The sequence below is a fragment of the Octopus sinensis genome, linkage group LG13, assembly GCF_006345805.1.
Source record: "Octopus sinensis linkage group LG13, ASM634580v1, whole genome shotgun sequence".
NCBI classification, from domain to species: Eukaryota; Metazoa; Mollusca; class Cephalopoda; order Octopoda; family Octopodidae; genus Octopus; species Octopus sinensis.
In genome coordinates this window covers 65816679-65836654 of record NC_043009.1, presented here as the reverse complement: position 1 = coordinate 65836654, position 19976 = coordinate 65816679, and positions in this window count along the sequence as shown.

The window sequence follows — 19976 nt, the reverse complement described above, 5'->3', positions numbered from 1 at the left end:
CTTAGATTTCTATCACGGATGTTAATCATGCAGCCACTTCCCGTTAAACAGCTGCTTAGGTAAGCAAATTAAAACACTCCTTAATTTGTAGCACACAATGTTTTTGGATCCCTTGTTCCCTCCAAAAATCTCAAGTAACTCTTTATAATCTTATTTATCAGCATTTCTCAATGCTGTCACTTATAAAGGCGATCAATTGGAATAATTGTTTGGGTATGTTTCGTCACAGATCTTTACATATGGAGTTCAAATCCTGCACTGGGGTCGCCTTTGCCCTTTATCCTTCTAAGGTTAATAAGATAAAGTACCAGTCAAATACTCGTGTCGATATAATTGACTGTAGTCATTCTCCATAGCAGCTTGCGCTGGTTTTAGAGATTAATATTTAGAGTCATCGCGGTCACGTGTGGTAAAGTGGATACCAGCGCCATCTACTACGGCGATTCTCTCCTCATTCTGTACACACAGTGCAAACGTTTCTTGGGTGGCTTTTGTCTTGGACTCTCTCTTTTCTTCTTCTCCCCACTGTTTGTGCTCAACTCTCAGAGTACAGGAATGGACGTTTTAGCTTCAGTCCTGAGACCATTGTGCGGTACGTGGGGCCAGCGACTCCTATCGTAGCCTGGAATCAACCAAAATTTGTCAGACGTAAAATATATGGAAGCTGTTCTTTAGACTTGATCCATAACTCTGTCTAATGACACTTCATTGTCTTTGAGTGCCTTTAGCGGAGATGTCACTTCTTGTAAGTATTCGAGTCAAGCCATCAGTTTGAGAACACTTTCCGCCTTTCCTCTCATTATTGATGCGGTGGTGTGGACTGGAAATGGTAAGAAGCCTTGCTCTTCTTTGTCTGAAGTCACCGAAAAAAAATCTTCCAGTAACCTTCGACTACTGAAGTTCTAATAACCCGTTCATAGGAGTCAGTGTTATAAAAGATTAAACGTCCACAGAATTTACTTCAGAATTGCTGCCCGCTGCTTCTTGTGAATTTTGTTACGCATGTTAACCTTCTTCCTCTCGAATCAATCATGAAACTTTTTCGTTGTTTTTTTTTGCGTTATTAAAAACATCAGCGTAATAAGACGGCGAGCTGGCAGAAACGTTAGCGCGCCGGGCGAACAGCGTAGCCGTATTTCGTCTTCCGTTGCGTTCCGAGTTCAAATTTCGTCGAGGTCGACTTTGCCTTTCATCCTTTCGGGGTCGATAAATTAAGTACCAGTTACGCACTGGGGCCAATGTAATCGACTTAATCCCTTTGTCTGTCCTTGTTTGCCCCCTCTATGTTTAGCCCCTTGTGGGCAATAAAGAAATAAGTAACATCAGCTTAATCTCCCTCAAATCAAACTGTGTCGTCTGACATTAGGACACATTAAACAGTATTTCTGGACAGATATCAATTTGTTACTCGTTTTGCCTAACAAGTTTTTCAATTTTGCTGTCACTAACTATTACACTGGTCAACAAAATAAGACTTTTATTTTCTGGCATAAAATCTTTTAGACTAATTTTTGGCTGCTGATTCCAAAAATGTCCTCACATTTGCTCAATCATATCACATTTTGTGTCATCGGTATATACCTTTATTTACCTGGTACATACCGAAAGTTAACTTTACACCACTATTTGTGGGAATTTTGGCTAGAATGTCATGCTAATTTTGAATAATATATTCAAGTTGATAAATAGAAACATTGACGTTCCTAAATCTCTCAACGAAAGATATTCAGTAGCAGCACTTCAAAGTAACGATTATTTGCCAACCTAACGTGACAGTCCCGTTTGGGGCGAAGGCTACGGTTGTTTAGCCCCAGGAGGCATCGTCCCCAGCTGGTTATACGGCATACGATGCCTCCTGGGGCTAAACAACAGCAACCTTCGCCCCAAACGGGACTGCCAAATTAGGTTGGTAAATAATTGTTACTTATTCAAGTTGAGTTTTGCTTTGAAACCCTTTCTTTCCTTTGTCAGGTGTGAACTGAACAACTGTGATTCGGGTATGGATACAACATCAAAAAGAAGAACGTGTTGTAAAGACCCCGATATTTTCTGTTACGTCTGTGGTAACTTCATTCCACAGAATCAAAGGTGCAACACTGATAACTTAGTCAAGAAGGTGTGTCTTGTTTATTTTAAAGTAATACCTGGAGACCATGACAAAACCTAGGCTTCCCACACAGTTTGCAAAACCTGTGTTGAAACTTGGTGTGATGAAGCAATTCATCAAAGCTCTTGATATATGTATGTGCAGGCTTTCCAGATCTCAGTAACGAGAAGAAGGCAGGAATATTTGATGGACCTCAAATAAGAACACTCCTCGGAGATCCTCGGAGTGCGGCGGAGGCTAGAGCTTGGAATGCCTTCTCTGATGCTGTGCAGAATTTCCTTGGAAACAAAAATGGCGACAACTATCAAGAGATTGTGGAGGAGTTGATCTTGAGTTTGTAAGCACTTGGATATAGAATGAGCATTAAATTGCACTATTTACACAGCCACTTGGGTGAGTTTCCAGAAAACCTGAGTGACGTAAGCAAAGAACAAAGTGAACGCTTTCGTCAAGATGTAAAAGTAATGGCAGAACGCTACCAAGGCCGATGGGACTCAAACATCATGGCAGATTACTGCTGGAGGTTGATGAGAGGCATTCCAGAAGCTGTGCACAAGAGATCGTCAAAATAGAGGAAGTTCTTGCAGTAATAACATGATCACAATGAATGACCATCATGAACTGAGATTTTGTATTCGTATTTAGTTACAATCAAGCTTAATTCTTACTTAAAGGTCTGTGGGTATAGAATGTGGCCCCACCTTTAGATAGCGCTTTAGATCTGAGGAAAAGGAGGCGTTCTGAGCCATGTGGAACTGAGTCACCCTTGCCTGTAGTACTGTGCAGTAGAAACGAACTTGGGCTCACGAGATCACGAAACGAACAGCACGTATATTTAGACATACAAACACAGACACACACATTTACTCAACTTCTTGCACCAGTCCATTCTATAAGTACTGCATATACATGCTTAAATGTATACAAATATACACACATATGTGTTTGGATGGTTCTATGTACGTACGTACGTATTTATGTATATATATGCATGCATGTATGTATATATGTATGTGTGTATATATATCAATACATATACATAAATATATATATACATACATGCATACATATATATATATATGTATGTATGCATGTATGTATATATATATATATTTATGTATATGTATTGATATATATATATATATATGTATTGATATATATATATATATATATACATACATACACACATACATACATACATACATATATATATATATATATATATATATATATATATATATATATATATATATATATATATATATTATATATATATATATATATATATATATATATATATAAAGTATTTGTACTTATATATATAAACATAAACATATACACAGACCCACAGTGACAAATATATCCGACAAAACCCGGTATACATATGTCCGTGCGCGCACGCATATACGCGCACAAATATACGCGCACACCAACTCATATTCTACGCACACTCAACACTCATCACAAAATATTTAATTAGTGTAGTTGTTTTGTAAAAATCCGGGTGGGCACCCTGTTAAACAAGAGCCCCACCTGCAGTCAAAGACCAATAATGCTGCTTCTGTTGGCCTTTGGTTGGTTGGCTTCTGTCACAGGTGAATGATTACAGCACGTGACACATCTGAAGGGGATTTACCTTTCCGACAGGAGTGGTGGTGTTGGAAAAAATAGCGAGGGTGGTATTGATGGTGGGGTGGGGATGACATCATGGTGGTAGTTGTGACGAGGGTGGGGGTGGGGGTTGATGGGGCGTAAGGGTATGGGGTTAGTGGTGATAGAGATTGCACTGAAGGAGGGGCACCGGGTGGTATGGAAGCTAGTGATGATGTGATAGGGGCAATGTTTATGGTTGAATTAATGGTGGCGCAAGCAGTCATAATGATGGTGGTGGTGGTGGTGGTGATGGGAATAATTAGGAGGTTAGTGTGGCCCTAGTAATGATGTATATGTGTGTACACACGCATGTGTGTATATATATGTTTGTATACATATCCACACACACATATCTATACCCCGCCACACAAATATATACATACATACACACATATGTGTGTGTGTGAGGGCGTGTGACTCGGTGATAAGAGCGTCGGGATTACAGTCGGGAAATTTGCGCGTTCGATTCCCGGACCGGGTTGTGTGTTGTGTTCTTGAGCAAGACACTTTATTTCACGTTGCTCCAATTCATGCAGCTGTAGAAGTGAGTTGCAGCATCACTGGTGCCAAGTTGTTATAGGCCCCTTTACCTTTCCCTTGGATAACCTTGGTAGCGTGAAGAGAGGAGCCTGGTATGCATGGGCGAATGCTGATCTTCCATAAACAACCTTGCTCGGATTTGTGCCCCGGAAAGGAACTTTCTAGGTGCAATCCCATGCTCATTCGTGACCAAAGGGGGATTTTATTTTGTTATATATGCACACATACAAACACATACATGTATGGGCGTCGTTTGAATATGTGCACACTCACGCATCCTTTCCTTTCTTCCGTTATTCCTTCCTTGAGTCCTTAAACCAGAGACGGAATTCAGTTTTATATTTAAGAGATGTGGAATTATTTACATTATTTACATTATTTACATTTGACGGATATTTGTCATCTTGTTTGTTGTTAACACAACATTTTGGCTGATATACTCTCCAGCCCTCATCAGGTGTCTTGGGGAAGTTTCGAACCTGGGTTCTCATTCCTAAGGTATTTTTCAATTTTGTTGTTATTATTATTATTATTATTATTATTATTATTATTATTAAGGACACTACCTGGAATCGAACTCGGAATCTTGGGGTTAGTAGCCCGTGCTCTTAACCACTACACCTTATGGTCGTGGGCATATGGCGTAGTGGTTAAGAGTGCGAGCTACTAGCCCCAAGATTCCGAGTTCGATTCCGGGCAATGAGCTGAATAATAATAATAATAATAATAATAATAATAATAATAATAATAATAATAATAATAATAATAATAATAATGACATCGAAAAATACCTTAGGAATGAGAACCCAGGTTCGAAATTTCCCCAAGACACCTGATGAAGGCTGGAGGGTATATCAGCCGAAACGTTGTGTTAACAACAAATAAGATGAGGACAAATATCCGTCAAATGTAAATAATGTAAATAAGAGATGGAATTGCAGTAGCGTTGTTATAAGCTTGGACGGACATTGTAAGTCAGGCGCAACACGTCTTTTTCCTGGTCTGTAGACACCTGACTCTTCTTCTTTTCTTCTTCTCCTTCTTCTTCTTCTAGCTTTATACGATGAGTTCAAATTCCGTCGGGGTCGCCTTTGCTTTTCATCGTTTCAGAGTTGATATAAATAAGTACCAGTTGAACACTGGGATCGATGTAATCGACTAAACCCTTCTCCGAAATTACTATGGTTTGTGCTCATACCACGTCTTACCTCTCCCTAGCCCCCACTTTTCGTAATTTCCAATATAACACTTTCGCTACCTGATTACGTCACCACAACATGTAATTATTTTGAGCAAGTGTAGAGCATTCATTCATGATATGGGCAATGGTTTCATCCACCCCATTGTAGATGCAACGCAGCAGAACCATTTGCTCATTCTTAAGGCGGACCCTTCAGTTCGTAGCCAAAGCTTGCACTGCCAGCATAGTGCTCTCGGTCTCTTTTTTTTAAGGTTCCTTTCATCAGTCAATCCCATCTATTTTTTCTAGCAACTTCTGTAGTCCCCTGTTGCATTATTCTTCTTCATGTCCTTTTTGTACTTCTTCCTTTGTTTTTCCTTTTCCCTCTGCTCTCAATACTTCCTCGTTCCTAAATGACACTGGCACGGTTTCCTTACTTTGGGCTAGATATCATCTCATTAAGCTCTCGAGTTCAATACGCATGCAGTCTTTCACACTTATCAGTCCCTTCCTCCATTTGCTCTCTTCATGTATAGGCGATCAGTGTCTGCGCGTGGATGATGGGCTCCATGCATCGTTAGGAGATTTCTTGACTTCCTGTCTATCTCCTTTAGCTCCTCTTCTGTCCACTTCAGGATTCCAGCGCCATACCGAACTACTGCGACTGCGCGTGAGTTTATTGCCAAAATTATGTTTCTGGCATTCAGCTTTGAAGAAGCCAATATCTTTCTTTATTTGCCGCATTGTTCTTATTATCCAGGAGTGTGGCTTCATATCGTATGTTTTGCGATAGTCAACCCATTCCATGCTCACGTTTGTATGTCTTCTCTTGCAGTTCCTGATAATTAGATTACCAATTAAGAGCTGATCCTTCGTTCCCCGGCTCCTTTTTCGGCACCCTTTCTGTTCAATGGGTAGCAGCCCACTTTTTTCCAAGTATCTGTACAGACCATCAGCCAAAGCACCTGACATTAGTTTACACATTATTATTATTATTATGATTGAGTGAGAGAGCAGTGCATGCCATCAAAGTGACACTGAGGTAAAATATATGAAGCCTAGTATACCCGTCATGACGACCCGTCTGATAAGGGTACACTAGGCACATGCATCACAACCATATGTGCGCGACATGGTGATCTCATATCAAGATAAACAGCGCATGACCTTGCAGGTGGGGCCCAGTTAGAATTTTCTTCTGCTTGAGTAACCCATCCCGCTCAAAAGGTCCCTGAATAAGAGTTGTTCAAAGATGTTGAACGAACCACCTATGTTTCCAGAGGTGAATTATTCAAACTTCAAAGAATCCCCCTCAACACACGGCTATGATGCTCCCCGACTACTTCTGCTCGTGATCAGAGATGCACATATCGTCAGCCACTAAGGGACATGCTCAACTGATTAAGGCCAAACAACTGACAAACAAATCTGTGGTATTGAGCAGAATATTTGCTGTAGCCCATCTTTTATACTAAGACAAAACAATGTATTATTATTATTATCATTACTATTATTATTATTATTATTATTATTAAGTCTTACCCCTCTCCTGTTGTTGTTGTTCATTTTCGGTAGCTCAGCTTGAATCGTTTTTTGAATTGCCTGGATACAAAAAATCTGCGAGAATCCGTTTCCCGGATCAACCGAAAGTTGTCAGCTTATTCGACAGCAATTTCTCCAAAATATAGTGAATTCATGTAAATGACTGTATTTCTTTTTAGGAATTAACACAGGTAAGCAAGGGCACTTATGTGTTTGCTGAACCTGATAATAAGGGTCTTCGTGGTTGCTGTACCTGATAAAAAAACAAAAAACAGAAGCCGAAACTATCTCAAATCTTCTACTATCTTAAACATTGGATAACAGGATTCTTAACTTATCGAATTGTCACGGCTGGAACGTCCTTTATCATAGATCTCTTCATCCATCGCTGACTTAAAGTTAAACAATAACCGATATTTATTTTTATAAACTTCAGAGAGATGAAAGGAAAAACTGATACGAACAAGATTTGAACTCAGAACGTAATGGGCCGGAACTAAACACTGCATTTGCGTAAGTGCGTGTACATGTCTGTATGTCTATGTGTTGTTTTGCATGTATGCATGCATATACGTACGTGTGCATACATATGTACGTATATATATATATGTATGTGTACATATGTATACACCCCCTACACACACACATGCACATATAAAACGTGTGTGCGTGCGATATTTCCGTATCGATCAGTATATATGTTCAACAATACAGTGTACAGTGTGCCATCTATTTGGGAAGTCATCGGTGTTGTACAGGCTGAAGAGTCACGTGACAGGACACGTGCCCGAGCTGTAATGAGGGTTTGAATTCTTTGGCCTTGCGCTGCTGGTAGGATAAGTTCGATTAGGCTTAGATATTTTCTTCGTGGATCTTTGGCGCTCATTGTGGACCACACGTGCCAACACGGTGCTGTGAAGCAAGCCGAGAATTTGTGAGAACGTTTCGAGTTTATCTTTTCATTTGCGAACAGGTATAAAATAAATAAAGAAGAAAGAACAAAAGTGATACAATAATATTTATATATGAATATGTATGTATATATATATACGCATATATATATATGGAATGAAAAATAATTGCTTGCATAATAAATGTATACACTTACGCACATATCTATTTACATACCCAGCTACACGCATCCATACAACTGCATTTATATGCGTGCATACATCTATACGCACATAAAATACATATTTACTTCTACGCATAATATACATTATTCATATAAACCAGCACGAGCGTCGTAACTTTGTGTTAAACCCTCGAAGTGTCGACTGTGTGACGTAGGTTCGATTCTTGCTTGTAGCGTTTCCAATTTCTCATTTAGAAAGTTATGAAAATGACATTACAACACCCAATATTCCCTGCCCAACCTAGACTCGAAAAGACTTTACACTCTCTATCCGGAGTTCAAATCTAGCTAGAATCAATAGTAGTTCACATATTTTCTTATATCGATAATATAGGTATCAATCAATTATATAAATTAATTTAATCATCTATATAATAGGCGTAAGAGTGGCTGTGTAAATAGCCTGCTTACCAACCACATGGTTCCGGGTTCAGTCCCACTGCGTGGCACCTTGGGCAAGTGTCTTCTACTATAGTCTCGGGCCGACCAAAGCCTTGTGAGTGGATTTGGTAAACGGAAACTGAAAGAAGCCCGTCGTATATATACATATATATATATATATATATATATATATATATATATATATATATATATATTATATATATATTATATATATATATAATAACAAAGGGTGAAATTAATTATTTAAGAAGTAATCAGTAATTTCACCAAGTAGAATTCGGCATGAAAGGACCATTTCATGGTAAGCTTAAGTAATACTTTATGATTAGGGTTCAGCAACGATTTGCTTCACCACATACCGAAGTTTAGAAATAGCAGTCAAAAAATCTTAGCTATTCCTTCTACTTTAAAGGGGGTTCCCAGAAAAAACCAAAGCACTTGAAAACAAACCACGCAACGCACTAAACTTCGGTATGTGGTGAAGCAAATCGTTGCTGAACCCTAATTATAAAGTGTATATATATATATATATATATATATATATATATATATATATATATATTATGGGTGTGTTTGTATGTTTGTGTGTCTGTGTTTGTCCCCCCAATATCGCTTGACAACCGATGCTGGTGTGTTTACGTCCCCGTCACTTAGCGGTTCGGCAAAGAGACCGATAGAATAAGTACTAGGCTTACAAAGAATAAGTCCTGGGGTCAATTTGCTCGACTAAAGGCGGTGCTCCAGCATGGGCACAGTCAAATGACTGAAACAAGTAAAAAAGAGAGAATAATGCTTCTTCAGATATTTATGATAATAATAGCGATAATATTATTAGAGATCGGCACCAGACACCTGATTGACTGTATTCATTGGCCGATGTTAGTTTTACTGTTATGGCGGAGAGCTGGCAGAATCGTTAGCACGCCGGACAAAATGTTTAGCGGCATTTCGTCCGTCTTTACATCCTGTGTTCCTCCTTCCCTCGAAATTGCTGATCTGGTGCCAGATTTTGAAACCGGCATTAACTTTACCGTTGTTGGAAGAAAAATGAAATGCCGTGAAACAGGAATACATTTATAGGTTTATTTACATTAACTCACATTCAATTTTAGAATATATTGGTGCCTTTAAATACAATCAGTCCAAAGATAAAAGATAACTTTGGCATCGAGAGTTACACAAATGCCTGAACTGGGCGCCACTGCACAGGGCCAAGGACTCCAAATTTGCCATCAAGATGTAGGACGAGATACTGTGATAGCCTGGGCTTCCGAGGCCCACAGCTTTTCAATATCCTCCCGAAGAACCTAAGAGACCTGCATGGGGTGGATGCAGATGTCTTTAAAATGAAACTGGATCTCTTCCTGTCAGGTGTCCCAGATGAACCAACTTCACGGCAGGAGGTGCAGATGAGGGCAGCTGCATCGAACTCTTTCATGCTCCAAATGGCAATTGCTAAAAAGCATTCGTGAAGTAAAATCATGTAGCAACACCAAATGGCGGTGCCCCAGCATGGCCACAGCTTGTGAGCTGAAACTAGATAAAAAAAAATAAAAATAAATAAAATATGTTTTCCGCGCTGTCAGGATCGAAGGAGTCACCAAAATGTATTTTTGTTTTCATCCAAAATCTCTGCCGGATCGCAAAGTCGGACAAAACTCTTCCCTACCTTTACTAAACCCCCGGCTTCTTTCTCTTATTCCCTGGTTAAAATTAAAAAAGGGTCGGGGCTGATAATCATGCAGTACTAATTGCAACTAAACACATCAATTACGAACGTCGGTGTCAATGAACGATTGAACTTCAACGACAAAAACGCAAAAAAATACGGGTATGTATAATTAATGGTAATCTTATACTTTGCTCCATATATAGAGTATATATATACTGAAGTGTGTGTGTGTATATATAAATATAAATATATATATATGTGTGTATGTGTGAGTGTGTGTATTTGTGTGTGTGTGTGTGTTTGTATATAAGCGTGTGTGTGTGTCTATTTTGTTACCTTTTTGATAGAATCTGCCGATCTATTTGTCTTCTGTCAATTCTTGGATCTTGTAAAACAAAACTACGCATAATAAATTAGTACGTACGTACACACACACACATTCACGCGTCAATGCATACATACATGCACACAAACATACATGCGCACGCACACACACACGCGCACACAAATATATAGGTGTGCACACATATATATCAGTATTTTTGCATTTATATATATGTATATATAAATATATATATACATATATATATATATTAATACATATGTATATACATATATAAACACACACACACACACACACACACACACACACACACACATATATATATATATAAAATTACAAATATACACGCATACATACATAATACGTACACACACACACACACACACACACACACATATATATATATATATATATATATATATATATATATATCGCAAATGAGAGGCGGACGATGGAAGATACGTATCACTACAATTGTTTCGGCACATCTTGCAAGGATCCCTTCCGGGAGTATATATATGTATATATGTATGTGTGTAATTATATACAGAAATCCCTCGCCATATCGTGGTTCACCTATCACGGTTCACCTATCATAGTTCACCAATCGCGGTTCACCTATCAGAGTTTATTATTTAATCTTACGTCGATTTCTTTGTAGTGTGGTTTTACAGTTATAATAAAATAAATATATACAAATTATAAAAATAAAAAAATATATATATACAGTCAGTACTGTTTCTACTTCGCGAATTTTCACCTATCGCGGTGGGTTTTGGAACGTAGCACCCGCGATAGTCGAGGGATTATTGTATATACATATATTCCTACATATACATACACGCACACATATATACAGTACGGAGCGAATTTATCGTCATAGAAAAAGATATATATGTGCTTCCTAATTTTTGAAATTCAGCTTTGTTGTGGATGTCTGAGGGTGATTTGAATCTCTGCGAATATATAGCAACATGTCATACGGTTTGCCAAATGGGAAGTATTTTTAGTATTTTCCAACACCTATATAATATACTAGAAATTATTTATCGTATCTAGTGTGGTATTTAAATTATTTTAAAACATGTCACTGAACCCTTCTTGATGGCTCCAATGCATGGCTCTTGATAATGCAGAAAATAAATAAACCATCATCACTGTAAAAGCCGAACATATCAATATTATTATTACACGTTAAGAAATTCAGGTTCGAAATTTCCCCAAGACACCCGATGAAGGCTGGAGGGTATATCAGCCGAAACGTTGTGTTAACAACAAACAAGATGAAGACAAATATCCGTCAAATGTAAATAATGTAAATAATGTACATAATTCCTCATCTCTTAAATATAGAGCTATATGTCAAGTGTATTGAGAGAACTTGATTGCAGAAAAAACAATCTATATTTTTTCTTTTTGTAGATATTCTACATCGTTATTAAAATAACCATGAAAATTAATTTCGCAGAGAAAGGGTTAAAAGACTAGCTTCCAAATAACTAAGCTTTTTCTCATGGAGTCTATGGACATTATATGAGATGTTGCATAACATATTACAAGAGCTTTAATAAAAATAACGCTAAAATGTTTGAATGGTCAGTATAAACATAAGAACCGTCGGGTGCAGGATATACAGTTAGAATATTTAGTTACTCCTCGTAACATGGTTCTATACCAGTATCCAGTAATAAGGCACAGGGATCTTCAGGAGACATTCGTCGCAGTAGTTCAAGAAAAAGTCAAAAACGCTTAGTATTTACGGGTCTTGGCTTTGTCTGATGCCCTTAAAAGCGATAAAAATACCTTGCTTTATAAGTTTGAATGAGATAATGATTAAAATCGTTAATGATTAAAATGATGTGATTTATAATATATTTCTGAGTCACACCTGAATTGCACACTTATGAAGCATTATTGAATGGGGTGAGTGTTGATAATAGACATTGAAAGGTCACTTTTGTACTTCGGTGTCCAGCGAAATTAAGATTTAGTGGTCATAACATGATTGTTGCTGATGCTATTGTTGTTTATTTAGTCATCCTGACAGCAGAAGGACAATCAAATTGGTTCTAGTCGTGGACTATCTTTTATAGCTCTAGATATATATTTCCTTACTACCCACAAGGGGCTAAACACAGAGAGGACAAACAAGGACAGACATCGACCCCAGTGCGAAACTGGTACTTTATTTATTGACCCTGAAAGGATGAAAGGCAAAGTCGACCTCGGCAGAATTTGAACTCAGAACGTAACGACAGACGAAATACCGCTAAGCATTTCGCCCGGCGCGCTAACGTTTCTGCCAGCTCGCCGCCTTTTTATATCTCTCGATATAATATGTCTAATATTACACTAACCAGCATGTCCTTCGTTTTTAAAACTGCTGATGCTGGTTATAATTTGCGCGTAGGTGTAGAGGCCTTATTCTTTTGTGTCTGTTCCTTGAAAGCAAATTAACTACGTTAAATATATGTCCGTTAGACACCAAATCGCCAGTGGCGAATGCTCCGCAAAACAGCTTTCGAGATTTCACTACAACCGTTGTTATAGCTGCGAATATGTTTTGCCTTGTAGCACTCTTATACCGAAGGGTGCACTAACAAGCTCAGTTGAGAGGCGTTTTAACCAATGATACAACGCAATAACAGCCAGAAAACGAACAGCTGACCTCCCGAGCTTAATTCCCAATACCTTACTGACGTCGCCACCGCGGGATGTATGTGCATGAGATAAAGGGACATAAAGATAGATAGGGTGTGTGTATAAGAGCGCATGTGCAAGTGTGTATACGTCGATATACCGTGTAGTGTATGCGTTTATGCTGCATATACATTCAGATATTAGAAATTTGCTAAAGTTTCGAGAGTGTGTACAAATGTACAATGAGATACAGACATACACACACAGAGAAACAGAGCCATCGACGTGCTCATACACAAACACACACAAAGGTGAATGTGTTGTTGACACTCGGTTATGTTTGACAGAAAATTTAGTACCAAATTCCAATTAACCACACCTGAACCGAAGTTTTCGAGAATATTTCAACAATAGGGTAACTTATGAATTGTTACATTTATTGCTTGTATGTAATCAACACTGACATTCTTTGTCTTTCTCTGTCTGTCTGTATACAGGAACACACGCGCGGTGTGTGTTGTATTTATATATATATATTATATATATATATATTATATATATATATATATATATGTATGTATATGTATGTATGTATGTATGTATGTATTATATATATATGTATGTATGTAGTATGTATATATGTATGTGTATGTATATATATATATATATATATATATATATATGTATGGATGTATGTATGTATATATATATGTATTGTGTATGTATGTATATATGTATGTATTGTATGTATATATGTATATATATATATATACATACAACATACACACTTATACGTACATTAATTCATATAAATATACGCACCTACATGTATGCATATAAATGCTTACATATGTATACAGGCACAGACCTGCGGTTAAGTGTTTGTGTACACACATACACACACACACACACACTCACACACACACACGTATATTTGCGTATTCATTTACCAGACTCTTCTTCAAAGAAATTGAAACCTAAGGGCTACAGGTACACAAAGTGTGTGTCAGCATTGATATCAGAAGAACGAACACCCCGAACCGTTGTCACAGTTTATTTGCATTCAAAACTTCCAAACTCAAACAAGGACGTTGGGCACACGCGTAAACCTAATCTCTGTCATCTACACTTATGTGCAAGTTCCATTCAGAGTTTCCTATCTCTATAATCTACAAGGGGAGCGCTGAATGGTACCTGTACATAAATGAACGCTCGCTCCTTGTTGGTATTGAGCAGGCGGCAAACCACAATTGCCGCGCTCTATTCAAAGCCGCCATGCAACAGTAATACAAGACGCAATAGTTAAGATAAACAAACGTCTCTAACTTGCAACACAGAAACGCAAACACACACACACAAACGTGTAAGCAATCAAATAGACGAGAGAGAAAAAAGAGAGAGAGAGGGAGAGAGAAAAAGAGAGACAGAGTGTGTGTGTGTGTGTGTGTGTGTGTGTGTGTGTGTGTGTGTCGTGCGCGAATGTATATGTATGTCTGTGTGTCCACGTAAACGAACCTATATGACACTTTATATATAATATATGAGTTTTATATACATATTATAATTGATACACTTGATCTTATCACACTTCTAACATATATAAACTCACACACACACAAACCTACACACACAACACACACACACCACACACACACACACACATACAGAGATATGTTTCTCTTTATTGATTAGCTATAAAGTTACGTAAGTGACTCAGGGGTTGAAAGTTTCATGCATGCTGTTTATCAAACTCTGTGTGTATGCGCGTGTGTATATGTGTGTGTGTTTGTGTGCGCGCGCAGGCGTGCTTGTGTGGTAAAAAGCTTGCATCCCAACCACATGGTTCCGAGTTCAGTCCCACTGCGTGGCACCTTGGTCGAGCGTCTTCTACTATAGCCTCGGGCCGCCCAAAGCCTTGTGAGTGGATTTGGTAGATGGAAACTGAAAGACACTCACCTCTATCTCTCTTCTCTCTCTATATATATATATGTATCACAACAACACACACACACACACACACACACACACACACACACACCACACACATATATATATATATATATATATATATATATATATACTTTATTTAAAGCAGCAGAAAATTCTACAAAACCTGTTACTCAGTTTCGCGTAACAGGTTTTGTAGAATTTTCTGCTGCTTTAAATAAACCATATTACTATACCACTGGTATTTGAGTACTCTTTTTTCCACCTTGTTTCACATTTAGGTGTTTACTCCGGTATATATATATATAATATATTATATATATATATATATAAGGAGACTCCCTTCGGTTAGGAATGATCATGGGATTGCACTTAGAAAGTTTCTCTCCCAAGTACAAGTCCGGGCAAGGTTGTTTATGGAAGACCAGCAACCAGCAGTCGCCCATGCATACTGGCCTCCCCTCTCCACGCCACCAGTGTTATTCAAGGGAAAGGCAAAGGTCATGATACAGCTTGGCACCAGTGATGCCGCAACTCATTTCTACAGCTGAGTGAACTGGATCAACGTGAAATAAAGTGTCTTGCTCAAGAACACAACACGCAGCCCGGTCTGGGAATTGAATTCACAACCTCACGATCGTAAGCTCGACGCTCTAACCACTGAGCTATGCGCCTTCATATATATATATATGATGGACGTCCACTGGTGACCGAGGAAGACTACTGCTGACCTTTAGGAACATCGTGCGCTCTAGGACTAACTTATATTTTACATTTGCTATGTATAAGATGTAACCTCGCATAAGAGGTACCCTTATTTTTCAAATATATGTTGCGAACAATAAGAAAATACAAAATTTAGTATATATGCTCATACACTTATATCAAAATATTTTAAAGTAGATTTTTTAAGGGAGACGTGGAAATACAATATTGTGACTGTAAGGAGGAATAAAGAATGAATCTATGAATTTATGATGTACGATTCGAGATCAACTGTTTTATATTTGGGTGAAAACAATTGCCATGTAACCGCGGTCGGCCATCAGTTTGGCGCTCCATGCTATTTGTTGTCCTCCTCTCATTGCAAATAGGGGATTGGCGGATGAAAATTTAACATTTATTTCATCATTAAGAAGATTTTTTTAATGAGATAATTAGAATGTTTCTTAAAAGTAACGCTGTCATTAAATAATGTAAGACATATTCAGTCGTGGCTTATATATGCAAGGAAAATGAGGTACCATGAGATAATGTGACTTCCCACAATAACTGCAGACGTACTCTAAAAAAAAAAAACTTTTCGTCAGTTAGTGTGAACAAGCTGTGATAATTTGGCTTGTTTCCAATATTTTACTATTATTAAGGAGGTGGGCAGGCAGAATCGTTAGCAAAATGCTTACCGGAATTTCATCTGTCTTTATGTTCTGAGTTCCAAGTCACCTTTCGTCGACACCATTTTTGCTTTTCATCCTTTCGGGGGCTATAAAATAAGTACCAGTTGGACATTGGGGTCGATGTAATCGGCTTAACCCCTCCACCGAAAGTGCTGGCCTTGTGCCAAAGTTTGGAGCCAATATTATTTTGTCAGTAACAGAGCATTCTCTTGATAGATATAAAAGTAAAAGAAACGCGTCTTTTACGCCTGTAAATACGATTAATTTTTTGCCGTATCTTTGAGAAAGCAAAATCATACATTGGAATGTGCAAAGAGCGTTTTAACATTCGTTATGAAAATTACACAACCGCTTTAACTTCGGAAGTTGAGATAGTGCTACAATTGTTGAGATATGTATGCGACTATTCAGGAAACATACTAACTGGAACACAATAGATTGTCGGACCACCGAAAGTTTACCAAGTAACAAAAATGAAGATGCAAACCAGCAACACACAACAAGACAAGATGACAAGCGTGTATCATTCGAACGTATCGGAGCACTCAACATTAACTATCCACGTCTAAGGATTGCCACCAGACTTGACAATCGGTTCAATGAGACTTGAACAAGTCAAAGGTAATACATAACACACACACACACACACACACACACACACACACACACAGATATATACACATGCTTACACTTTTTTCTGTCTGTCTGTCTGTCCGTCTCTCTCTCTCTCTCTCACACACACACACGCATGTTTGCATGCATACACACGTAGGAATAGATAGCATTTGTTCTGTGCAAAGCAATTAGCAGAGAACTCAATCAGGTTTAGAGAAATAATGAAATCATAATCCAAGCACAGCTGAAGCAAAGCAGTTCTTAGGAAGATAAAATCCAGTTACATCTTGAAAGAAGAAAATACTTTATCTCATCTTAGTTTCAAAAAGCCAAGCGAATCGGTGATTTAGCTGCAGCACACACACACACACACACACACACAGGTATGTATACTGAGAGGAAATAAGTGTGTATAAATACATACAGATAAGTGAAAGAAAATGGAATGAACATTATTTAAAATCACTTCAATTACATGGCGTTCTACAAGAGTGTAACCGGAATCGTAAGTTGTATGTAACTATGGACATATATATATATATACATGTATTATGTATATCTGTACGTATATCTGCACATATATATATATATATATATATATATAATATATATATAATATATATATAAAGAGAGAGAGAGAGAGAGAGAGGTCCAATATAAGCAGAATCAACAAAAGAAAATGTACTCCATCAAGTGAGAGATAAATATTAATTTTATACACAACCAAAAGAGCTTCTTGTAGTTTCATGCTTTTATGATACTATAAATTGCCATCTTTATAAAAATACGCTACATTTGCATACAGGCATTCGTATACATACATACATATATATATGCACATTTAGATTTCAAATATGTGAAGATATGCTTCCTTTCTTTCAATCTTACTTTCTTCCTTCATTTCTTTCTTTCCTTCTTTCTTTCTCTCTCTCTCTCTTTATGTATTATACACACACACATATATATATGTAAAGCATATCGAACCATATACATGTAGATATGTATTATATATGTGTGTATATATATATATATATATATATATATATATATATATATATATATATATATATATGTATATATATATATATATATATATATATATATATATATATATATATATATATATATATATATATATATATGTATATATATATATATAACACCTTGATCACCTTGACCGACCAATCCGTCGGGCGTCCATTTGACACCGCTGGTCACAGCACGCTTTCCACTCCTCTCTCGATCGCGCCTTTCTCATCCGCGTGACACCAATCGCCCTCTTAAAATCTTAACTCCACCGTCGTGAGGGTCTTTCGAGTGGTCGTTTCCGCTCTCGCGGGTACCGATCGACAACTGCGCGGGTCTACCGATTATCGGTGAGCTGGGCGACGTGTCCAGCCCATCTAAACTTGCTGCGTATATAAACGTGTATATTCTACGTTGACATCCCTCACGTTGAAAAGTTGAACGCGAAACCGGTCATTTCTTCAAAAATTATGTCATTGTATGAAAAAAATTTATAACATTCTTCAGACATAATGACTCAAATATATATTTTTTAACCTTTTAAAACAAGCCTTCTGTAGTTTTTTCACTTTTTACTATTTTCTATATATATATATATATATATATATATACATTTATGTGTGTGTGTATATATATATTAACATATATATATATACATTTATGTGTGTGTGTATATATATATATATAAACATATATTAACATACATATACATACATATACACACACAAGTTGCTGTATATGTAAGCGCTTAGCGTATGGGTATTGATATAAATCTATGTATTTATGAACATATTCATATATGTGAATGTATGATAGTATACTCTTAGATATACGTAGGATCTAACTTCTAAGTTTTCCAAGTTTGTATTCACGCGCGCGAGTGCGTGTATGCGTGTAAGTGTATACCGTGCATGAGTGTTTATAATCATATATATGGACACGCACAAGTATATATATATATATATATTATATATATATATATATATATACATACATACATACATACATACATACATACATACATACATACATACGTGTATGTCTGAGTACATGACTTTGTGATAATGTTTACATGTAAGTGTGTGTAAGGTTCTACGCTTTGTGTGTGTGAGTGTGTATGTGTGTGTGTGTGTGTGTGTGTGTGCGTGCTTGTTGTATGTGTATACGTTTTTTTTCCATTCTCTCTAAGTTAAACGTGTGTTTAGGCACCGGAGTAATCGAGCGACGGTTAAGTTATTAGTTTCTATACGCTGTGTGTACAATGTATGGCTGTGTTTGAGTGTATAAGGGTGTGGTGTGAAGTTATATGCGGAGTTGTGTGCGTATGCATGTGTCTGTGCTTATATCCGTTCATTTGTTTACGTGTGTGTGTGTGGCTGGCGGTGGAAATCGTCCTTACTTTGCCTATAATTATCGTGTGGGGGTCAGCATACATTATTGATGGCTTTGACTGGGCACTCCGTTCCACCAAACAAGTCTTCCATATAATGCGAACACATAAATTTTAGATAAGCCATCACTTAGCAAGCACTAGCTTCAATCGAACCCTCAACGTACAGGACTAGCAAAAGCTAAAAAAAAAAAAAAATTAGAAAAGAAAATACAATAAACTAAAACCTAAAACAAAAGACATAAAATTAAAAGGAAAAAAAAATCACGCAATTGTTTTACAAAATAACAAAGAGAGAAGATAAATACAAAAAAAAAGAAAAAAAAAACGAAAGGAAAAACTCAAAGCAAAAACAAAAAGAAAATACAAATCTACATACATTTTATG